The sequence below is a fragment of the Coregonus lavaretus genome, assembly GCF_964263955.1.
Source record: "Coregonus lavaretus genome assembly, contig: HAP1_SCAFFOLD_1907, whole genome shotgun sequence".
In the NCBI taxonomy this organism is placed as follows: Eukaryota; Metazoa; Chordata; class Actinopteri; order Salmoniformes; family Salmonidae; genus Coregonus; species Coregonus lavaretus.
Genome location: NW_028158764.1, coordinates 47,501 through 57,500, shown reverse-complemented (window position 1 = coordinate 57,500; position 10,000 = coordinate 47,501). Strand labels below are relative to the sequence as shown.

At 48.8% G+C, this 10,000-nt stretch overlaps 1 pseudogene across 1 annotated transcript in view; it reads right to left on the bottom strand.

Annotated features, from left to right (window-relative positions):
- LOC311123631 (intermembrane lipid transfer protein VPS13B-like) overlaps nucleotides 1–10,000 on the bottom strand; it is a 24,423-nt pseudogene that overhangs the window by 12,215 nt on the left and 2,208 nt on the right. The window contains exons 3-7 of the transcript XR_014615157.1: nucleotides 8,482–8,658; nucleotides 4,156–4,336; nucleotides 2,599–2,901; nucleotides 663–782; nucleotides 24–262 (exon numbers count right to left, since the gene is read on the bottom strand). The product of XR_014615157.1 is annotated as an intermembrane lipid transfer protein VPS13B-like (transcript). The remainder of the gene's footprint in view (nucleotides 1–23; nucleotides 263–662; nucleotides 783–2,598; nucleotides 2,902–4,155; nucleotides 4,337–8,481; nucleotides 8,659–10,000) is intronic.

The following is a 10,000-nucleotide window of genomic DNA, read 5'->3' as shown; positions in this document are numbered from 1 at the left end:
AGTGGGTAGTATTAGTTGTTGACCTGTGCGCCGGGGCAGTTGATGTCCACGGGGTCGCTCCACTCTGGAGACGTCTGGAGGTCGCTGGGCTGCAGACTGGAGCCAGGGGGCATGTTAGGGTTAGGACTGGTCTTTAGCAGCAGGGTGGGTGGAGGCTCTCTCTGTCTGCAGTCAGGGAAGCTGGAGTATTGGTGGTAGAGTCCATGGTGGAGGGAGGAGTTAGCAGGGAGGGGGTGGCAGTACACCTCTGTCCTGGGGGGTTCTGGGGGACAAATGGTCAACAGTTAATTGATGTTATTTGACCATAAAAAAAAAAAAAGACATTCACACAGTACATAAATTTTAAAACATGTCTAGGTTAACACAATAAAGTCAATGACTCATTTCCATCGTGGTCCGTTAAAGTGCATGGTGCAATAAATGATATGGATACAGTCAGGCCCATAGGGTGCCATTCGTGACATAGACTTAGATTGAGAGTTGAGAGTTGATTGAGGAACAACAGTCAGGAACAACTCAGGGCCCTACGTCCCAAGGTCGGAGTGTTTTATGTGGAGAGGTGTAAATTCTAACACCGTGTCTGAGGTTGGCAGGAGGCATAATAGAGAGTGTGTGTGTGTGTGTGTGTGTGTGTGTGTGTGTGTGTGTGTGTCTGGCCCTACCCATGACATTCTCCCTGAGCAGCATAGAGAGAGAGGTCTGGTTGTGGATGAGGACAGGGGTCTTCATTCAGCGTCACGTAGGTGATACCCAGGTGTTCCTGATACGTCATCACCAACGCTCTGGAACAACCAAACACTGAGTCATTTAACCACCAGCAGCACACCCAGCATCCCTCTATCCCCCACTAAGCCCAGAGGCCTGCAGGGTAGGGCCCTGATTGGAGGCAGGCCTGCAGGGTGGGGCCCTGATTGGAGGCAGGCCTGCAGGGTGGGGCCCTGATTGGAGGCAGGCCTGCAGGGTAGGGCCCTGATTGGAGGCAGGCCTGCAGGGTGGGGCCCTGATTGGAGGCAGGCCTGCAGGGTGGGGCCCTGATTGGAGGCAGGCCTGCAGGGTGGGGCCCTGATTGGAGGCAGGCCTGCAGGGTAGGGCCCTGATTGGAGGCAGGCCTGCAGTGTAGGGCCCTGATTGGAGGCAGGCCTGCAGTGAGGGCCCTGATTGGAGGCACCTGGGGAGGGAGGGACACGGACAGACACACACACGGACAGACACACACGGACAGACAGAGGGAAACACAGCTGGGCCATGAAATAACAAAAGACTGAAAGTATCTGTGTTGTAACCCATGTTGTAAAAATCACTTCTGAACTCACGGGCCCAATTATGAAGAGGAGGACGCTTTTTCTGTTTAGCTGTCCAAACAGTGGTCTATAAGAGCCTGTGTTTAGGCCACCCCCGGAGAGAAGAGAGATAGAGAGATGGAGAGAAACAGACAGAGGGAGAGAGAGAGAGAGAGCGAGAAGTGGAAATGATGAGGACATCCCTTATGGCTCCAGTGCCAGTGTTTAACAGGGCATGACCACTAAAGGCTCTGTGCTATATGTCCCGTAGCCAGGGTCTGTTCTCTCTGTGTCCCGCAGTCACTCTGTTCTACCAGGGTCTGTTCTCTCTGTTCTACCATGGTCTGTTCTCTCTGTGTCCCGTAGTCACTCTGTTCTACCAGGGTCTGTTCTCTCTGTGTCCTGTAGTCACTCTGTTCTACCAGGGTCTGTTCTCTCTGTGTCCCGTAGTCACTCTGTTCTACCAGGGTCTGTTCTCTCTGTTCTACCATGGTCTGTTCTCTCTGTGTCCCGTAGTCACTCTGTTCTACCAGGGTCTGTTCTCTCTGTGTCCCGTAGTCACTCTGTTCTACCAGGGTCTGTTCTCTCTGTGTCCCGTAGTCACTCTGTTCTACCAGGGTCTGTTCTCTCTGTTCTACCAGGGTCTGTTCTCTCTGTTCTACCAGGGTCTGTTCTCTCTGTGTCCTGTAGTCACGCTGTTCTACCAGGGTCTGTTCTCTCTGTGTCCTGTAGTCACTCTGTTCTACCAGGGTCTGTTCTCTCTGTGTCCTGTAGTCACTCTGTTCTACCAGGGTCTGTTCTCTCTGTGTCCTGTAGTCACTCTGTTCTACCAGGGTCTGTTCTCTCTGTGTCCTGTAGTCACTCTGTTCTACCAGGGTCTGTTCTCTCTGTGTCCTGTAGTCACGCTGTTCTACCAGGGTCTGTTCTCTCTGTGTCCTGTAGTCACTCTGTTCTACCAGGGTCTGTTCTCTCTGTGTCCTGTAGTCACTCTGTTCTACCAGGGTCTGTTCTCTCTGTGTCCTGTAGTCACTCTGTTCTACCAGGGTCTGTTCTCTCTGTGTCCTGTAGTCACTCTGTTCTACCAGGGTCTGTTCTCTCTGTGTCCTGTAGTCACTCTGTTCTACCAGGGTCTGTTCTCTCTGTGTCCTGTAGTCACTCTGTTCTACCAGGGTCTGTTCTCTCTGTGTCCTGTAGTCACTCTGTTCTACCATGGTCTGTTCTCTCTGTGTCCTGTAGTCACTCTGTTCTACCAGGGTATGTTCTCTCTGTGTCCTGTAGTCACTACCCACTCTGCTCTGCTCCACTCTGTTTCACCCACCTGGTGCTCAGGCCACTGCTGCTGCAGATCTCCCCAGGGACTGCCACACTCTGCCTGGGGAAGTCAGGTCTGACGGGGGGCCGGGAGGCTCCAGGACCCAGGCCCAGCTACAGGCCCAGGGTCCTGGGTGGGCAGGCAGCTGAACAGCATGTGTCTGGTTGGTAGAGGGGATCGAGGGGTTCCCCGCTCCCCCTGTACCCCCTTTCGTAGCAGGTCCCAGCAGGCCACAGAGACCGGTCTGGAAGGTGTCTTCACTCCGGCTGGAGCCAGGCTGAACACTGCTGTTTCTGGGAGGGAACAGGCCTAGAGAAGAGAGGAGACTCTAGGTCATCTCCCAGTCTGTGGTCTAACATCACCGTGCCATTCTTCCCAGAGAGCTCAGGTCTAAACTGGTAGCAGGGTTCAGCATGCTGAGAGCAGTGAGTCGTTTGGTTCAGAGGGGGTTAGGCACTAAGCATGATGAACAGCCAACTAGAAAGACTGCTGTTGTTTGAGAGAGAGGGGGGATGGAGACGAGGTTCAAGTCAATCTGTGATTATGATGAATACATCAATCAGATAGAAGCGCTAAAATACTTGATGTCTATCAGGGGACCTCACTCACTGAGGGGACGCACACACACACTTAACACGCACACACACACACACACACACACACAAACACACACACACACACACACACACACACACACACACACACACACAAACACACTCCCCTCTCCAACAAAGCCCAGCTCCTCTCGGCCGTTACCTCATAAATCACGGGTGCTATGGAAACAATGCTTTATTTGTTTCTATTTCACAGACTATTACACATTTAGGGCTTTAAGTTAGTTTCCTGAAGATATCAGCCTTTAGACAGACTGCCTTAGTCCTTAGTGATGGGGTTTGAGGCAGGAATCCCTACAGACAGACTGCCTTAGTACTTAGTGATGGGGTTTGAGGCAGGAATCCCTACAGACAGACAGACTGCCTTAGTACTTAGTGATGGGGTTTGAGGCAGGAATCCCTACAGACAGACAGGCTTTAAACAGGAGAGATGGGCTGTGAGGGGGGACTCCTCTGCCCTGTGTGTGTGTGTGTGTGTGTGTGTGTGTGTGTGTGTGTGTGTGTGTGTGTGTGTGTGTAGTGAGTGAGAAGACGTGTGTAACCACTGAAGGTATGGTCCAGTCATCTCATCTAGACTAGAGGAAGGACTGACACTGAGCTCTACCGGGCTCCACTGTGCTCTACTGGGGTTTACCAAGACTGGTGCAACAAACAAAAAACATCCAGTCAGCAGCAGTCCTGTGGGTGAAAACAGCTCGTTGGTGAGAGGTCAAAGGAGAATGGCAAGAATGGTGCAAGCTAACAGGCGGGCCACAAACAGGCAAATAACGGCGCAGTACAACCGTGGTGTGCAGAACGGCATCTCGGAACACACAACTCGTCGGTCCTTGTCACGGATGGGCTATTGCAGCAGACGACCACACCAGGTTCCACTCCTATCAACTAAAAACAAGAAGAAGCGGCTCCAGTGGGCACGCCATCACCAACACTGGTTGAGGGGCTGTTCCACTGGGCTGGGAGGGTGAGGGGCTGGGGGGTGAGGGGCTGGGGGGTGAGGGACTGTTCCACTGGGCTGGGGGGGTGAGGGGCTGTTCCACTGGGCTGGGGGGGTGAGGGGCTGGGGGGGTGAGGGGCTGTTCCACTGGGCTGGGGGGGTGAGGGGCTGTTCCACTGGGCTGGGGGGTGAGGGGCTGGGGGGGTGAGAAACACCTCAGTAATCACTAAGCAAACATCTTGTAGCTGTCGCCGGTCGGGGAAAGAGAGGGATGTGGGAGAGTACGGCTGTCAGATTTCACACTTCTAAAAGCTGAGCTCCGTTGGCAGCCCCCCTGACAGAAGCTGCTAAGCACATTTGATCCAGTCAGAAAGCAATCTCTCTCTCTCTCTCTCTCTCTCTCTCTTCTCTCTCTCTCTCTCTCTCTCTCTCTCTCTCTCTTCTCTCTCTCTCTCTCTCTCTCTCTCTCTCTCTCTCTCTCTCTCTCTCTCTCTCTCTCTCTCTCTCTCTCTCTCTCTCTCTCTCTCTCTCTCTCTCTCTCTCTCTCTCTCTCTCTCTCTCTCTCTCTCTCTCTCTCTCCTCTCTCTCTCTCTCTCTCGTTCATTAGTAATATGATGTTTGCACTGTGTTGCTCTCTCCTGCCCGCTGTGCCAAACTTTATCTAAATGCAAGGCCCCATCTCTTGTGTGAGAAAGTGGGTCTGTGGCAGAACATAATGACAGTGGACATCTCTGGTCTGGAGAACGGCTACAAAAGGATCTACACCAGGGGTCTCCAAGGATCTAAACCAGGGGTCTCCAAGGATCTACACCAGGGGTCTCCAAGGATCTACACCAGGGGTCTCCAAGGATCTACACCAGGGGTCTCCAAGGATCTACACCAGGGGTCTCCAAGGATCTACACCAGGGGTCTCCAAGGATCTAAACAGGGGTCTCCAAGGATCTACACCAGGGGTCTCCAAGGATCTAAACCAGGGGTCTCCAAGGATCTACACCAGGGGTCTCCAAGGATCTACACCAGGGTCTCCAAGGATCTACACCAGGGGTCTCCAAGGATCTAAACCAGGGGTCTCCAAGGATCTAAAACCAGGGGTCTCCAATGATCTAAACCAGGGGTCTCCAATGATCTAAACCAGGGGTCTCCAAGGATCTAAACCAGGGGTCTCCAATGATCTAAACCAGGGGTCTCCAATGATCTAAACCAGGGGTCTCCAAGGATCTAAACCAGGGGTCTCCAATGATCTACACCAGGGGTCTCCAAGAGTGCTACTTAAAAAAATGAAACATTGCGAGTTATTCATTAAAAAAAATCTTTCCAATAGGCCCATTCTTCTGTTCTCCTCTCCTCTGCAACTCTTCCTCGGGTCCTCAGTGCACTGCTTTCTCTTGTACACTATGTTTTCTGTCAATATACAGTTGAAGTCGGAAGTTTACATACACTTAGGTTGGAATCATTAAAACTCGTTTTTCAACCACTCCACAAACTATAGTTTTGGCAAATCGGTTAGGACATCTACTTTGTGCATGACACAAGTCATTTTTCCAACAATTGTTTACAGACAGATTATTTCACTTATAATTCACTGTATCATAATTCCAGTGGGTAAGAAGTTTACATACACTAAGTTTACTGTGCCTTTAACCAGCTTGGAAAATTCCAGAAAATGATGTCATGGCTTTAGAAGCTTCTGATAGGCTAATTGACATCATTTTAGTCAATTTGAGGTGTACCTGTGGATGTATTTCAAGGCCTACCTTCAAACTCAGTGCCTCTTTGCTTGACATCATGGGAAAATGAAAAGAAATCAGCCAAGACCTCAGAAAAAAATGTTTGACCTCCACAAGTCTGGTTCATCCTTGGGAGCAATTTCCAAACGCCTGAAGGTACCACGTTCATCTGTACAAACAATAGTATGCAAGTATAAACACCATGGGACCACGCAGCCGTCATACCGCTCAGGAAGGAGACGCGTTCTGTCTCCTAGAGATGAACGTACTTTGGTGCGAAAAGTGCAAATCAATCCCAGAACAACAGAAAAGTACCTTCTGAAGATGCTGTAGGAAACAGGTACAAAAGTATCTATATCCACAGTAAATATCGACATAACCTGAAAGGCCGCTCAGCAAGGAAGAAGCCACTGCTCCAAAACCGCCATAAAAAAGCCAGACTACGGTTTGCAACTGCACATGGGGACAAATATCATACTTTTTGGAGAAATGTCCTCTGGTCTGATGAAACAAAAACATAACTGTTTGGCCATAATGACCATCGTTATGTTTGGAGGAAAAATGGGGCCGCTTGCAAGCCGAAGAACACCATCCCAACCGTGAAGCACGGGGGTGGCAGCATCATGCTGGCATGGTGCTTTGCTGCAGGAGGGACTGGTGCACTTCACAGAATAGATGACCTCAATCCTATAGACAATTTGTGGGCAGAACTGAAAAAGCGTGTGCAAGCGAGGAGGCCTACAAACCTGACTCAGTTACACCAGCTCTGTCAGGAGGAATGGGCCAAAATTCACCCAACTTATTGTGGGAAGCTTGTGGAAGGCTACCCGAAACGTTTGACCCAAGTTAAACAATTTAAAGGCAATGCTACCAAATACTAACTGAGTGTATGTAAACTTCTGACCCACTGGGAATGTGATGAAAGAAATAAAAGTTGAAATAAATCACTCTCTACTATTATTCTGACATTTCACATTCTTAAAATAAAGTGGTGATCCCAACTGACCTAAAACAGGGAATTTTTACGAGGATTAAATGTCAGGAATTGTGAAAAACTGAGTTTAAATGTATTTGGCTAAGGTGTATATAAACTTCCAACTTCAACTGTACCTGGTAAAATAATGGTTCACAGACAACTCTGATTTTTCCCCCAATTTATGTTATATATTTTCCCAAATTATGTTCTCAGTTATATTTTTCACTCTTGAAATTACAATTGTTCATAGAGAAACAACGAAATTGGAGGTTCTAAATTAATGTCAAAGCTTAAATCACATCAGAAGACAATTTTGTTTTAGGTCTGGAAGAAATCTAACAAATGTCCCTTTAATTGCTAATCTGACCCTTTAATTGCAAATCTGACCCTTTAATTGCTAATCTGTCCCTTTAATTGCTAATCTGACCCTTTAATTGCTAATCTGACCCTTTAATTGCTAATCTGACCCTTTAATTGCTAATCTGACCCTTTAATTGCTAATCTGACCCTTTAATTGTGCATCTAGTGAGTGAGGAATGTACCGGTCTAGAGATAGTTCTGCGCTGCTCATTTCATGGCAACATTTGCAAATAACAAATAATAGATACAAATCATATACTTCCTCATGATATCCTCCTGCCAGGTAAGCCTACTTTGCAGTTAACATTTAATTGAGAAGGTTTTGGGGAAAGTATTTCTGTCAATCCACAAGACGGTTATCACGTGAACTGGCTACACACTGAGTGATAGATAAACGCTCGCGCCACACAGACAGACTGGGGTAATATTGCTGGAAATGAACTGGCAGATATTGTGTTAGGTTTGGCTTTTTGAGCCAATAGTGGCTAACCAGGGGTGGGATAATGTCAATGTTGCCTTGATTAGATAGTAGCTGGGAGCATTCGGTGTCTGATACTTGTGAGATTTGTTCATGACAGTTTGCGGTGGAACATGTGAAAAATGTATGTACTTTCAGACTAGTTTGGAGAGCTACCCATAGGTGGTCTGGTAGCTACTGGTAGATCACGATGGACCTGTTGGAGATCCCTGATCTAAACTAATCCTAGAGGAATGGCTCTGATAGCTCTGCATTGTCTTAATGTCACAGTTTACTATTGTTATCAACAGAGACAGAGTGACAACAAAGAGATGCTTATTTCATTCAAACACTGATACTGTTCTGGTGAACTAAACACTTCTCTGTTGTCAGAGTTAGATGCTGTTCTGGTGAACTAAACACTTCTCTGTTGTCAGAGTTAGATGCTGTTCTGGTGAACTAAACACTTCTCCGTTGTCAGAGTTAGATGCTGTTCTGGTGAACTAAACACTTCTCCGTTGTCAGACTTAGATGCTGTTCTGGTGAACTAAACACTTCTCCGTTGTCAGAGTTAGATGCTGTTCTGGTGAACTAAACACTTCTCCGTTGTCAGACTTAGATGCTGTTCTGGTGAACTAAACACTTCTCCGTTGTCAGAGTTAGATGCTGTTCTGGTGAACTAAACACTTCTCCGTTGTCAAAGTTAGATGCTGTTCTGGTGAACTAAACACTTCTCTGTTGTCAGAGAACACACACCACACACACACACACACACACACACACACACACACACACACACACAAATACACGCTGTACTGTACCTATCTGTGTCCTTGCTGACGTAGGGCCATGGTGGCTGGCTGTTGTTCTTCAGACCATAGAAGTCTGCCAGTATGTGTTCCTGGCTGTCCTCCAACCCAACCTGGTTCCTGTTCACTATCTGTTTGATCACAGCGGTGGAGATGGGCACCGCACAGTGAGACGCATCCTCTTCCTCCCTGCAAGAGAACACACACACACACACACACACACACACACACACACACACACACACACACACACACACACACACACACACACACACACACACACACACACACACACACACACACCACACACACACACACACACACACACACACACACACACACACACACACACACGTTAGTCTTCATATAAAAACACACAGTATCTGTGTGCCTCAGTTGGTCCAGCGTGGCGCCAGCAACGTGAGTTTGATTCCCACTGTCTGGGATGAAATATTATCTCAACGTTTTCTACAGACACCCCAGTACAGTCAGTATCCACTCTGTGCTACTCTGTGGATCCTAACTGACCCCTACTAAAGTGGAAACAAACGACATGGTTGACTGGGGTCAAAGTGGAAACCAAAGCCATGGTTAACTGGGGTCTAAAGTAGAAACCAAAGGGTTAACTTGGTCGGGTGGCCTGGCAGGGTGTCTTTCAGCAGGTCTGGGGATCAGAGAGGGTGACCCAGCAGCACTAAATAAATAACCCTTTAGGAAACTATAGATACTTTAGATCCAGACAATAGAAGACCGTGGCTTTAGAACTACGACAAGCATCTACCTGTCACTCAGCAGCCAGTCCTACTTGGACTGCTGAGACCCCTCCCCTCCCCTCCCTCCCTCCCTCTCCCCTCCCTCCCTCCCTCTCCCCTCCCTCCCTCCCTCTCCCCTCGGCCCGGGGCTGAAACAGAACTGTTTGTATGCGTCCCAAATGGCACCCTATTCCCTATAGAGCCCTGGTTAAAAGTAGTGCACTATGTAGGGAATAGGGTGCCATTTGGAATGTAGCCTATGTTTATTAATAGAGTCCATTGTGCTTTAAAAGGAAATAGGAGAACAGGCCAGAGAGACAGCCTGATGATGGAGAACAGGCCAGAGAGACAGCCTGATGATGGAGAACAGGCCAGAGAGACAGCCTGATGATGGAGAACAGGCCAGAGAGACAGCCTGATGATGGAGAACAGGCCAGAGAGACAGCCTGATGATGGATGGTGGAGAACAGGCCAGAGAGACAGCCTGATGATGGATGGTGGAGAACAGGCCAGAGAGACAGCCTGATGATGGATGGTGGAGAACAGGCCAGAGAGACAGCCTGATGATGGAGAACAGGCCAGAGAGACAGCCTGATGATGGATGGTAGAGAACAGGCCAGAGAGACAGCCTGATGATGGAGAACAGGCCAGAGAGACAGCCTGATGATGGATGGTAGAGAACAGGCCAGAGAGACAGCCTGATGATGGAGAACAGGCCAGAGAGACAGCCTGATGATGGAGAACAGGCCAGAGAGACAGCCTGATGATGGATGGTAGAG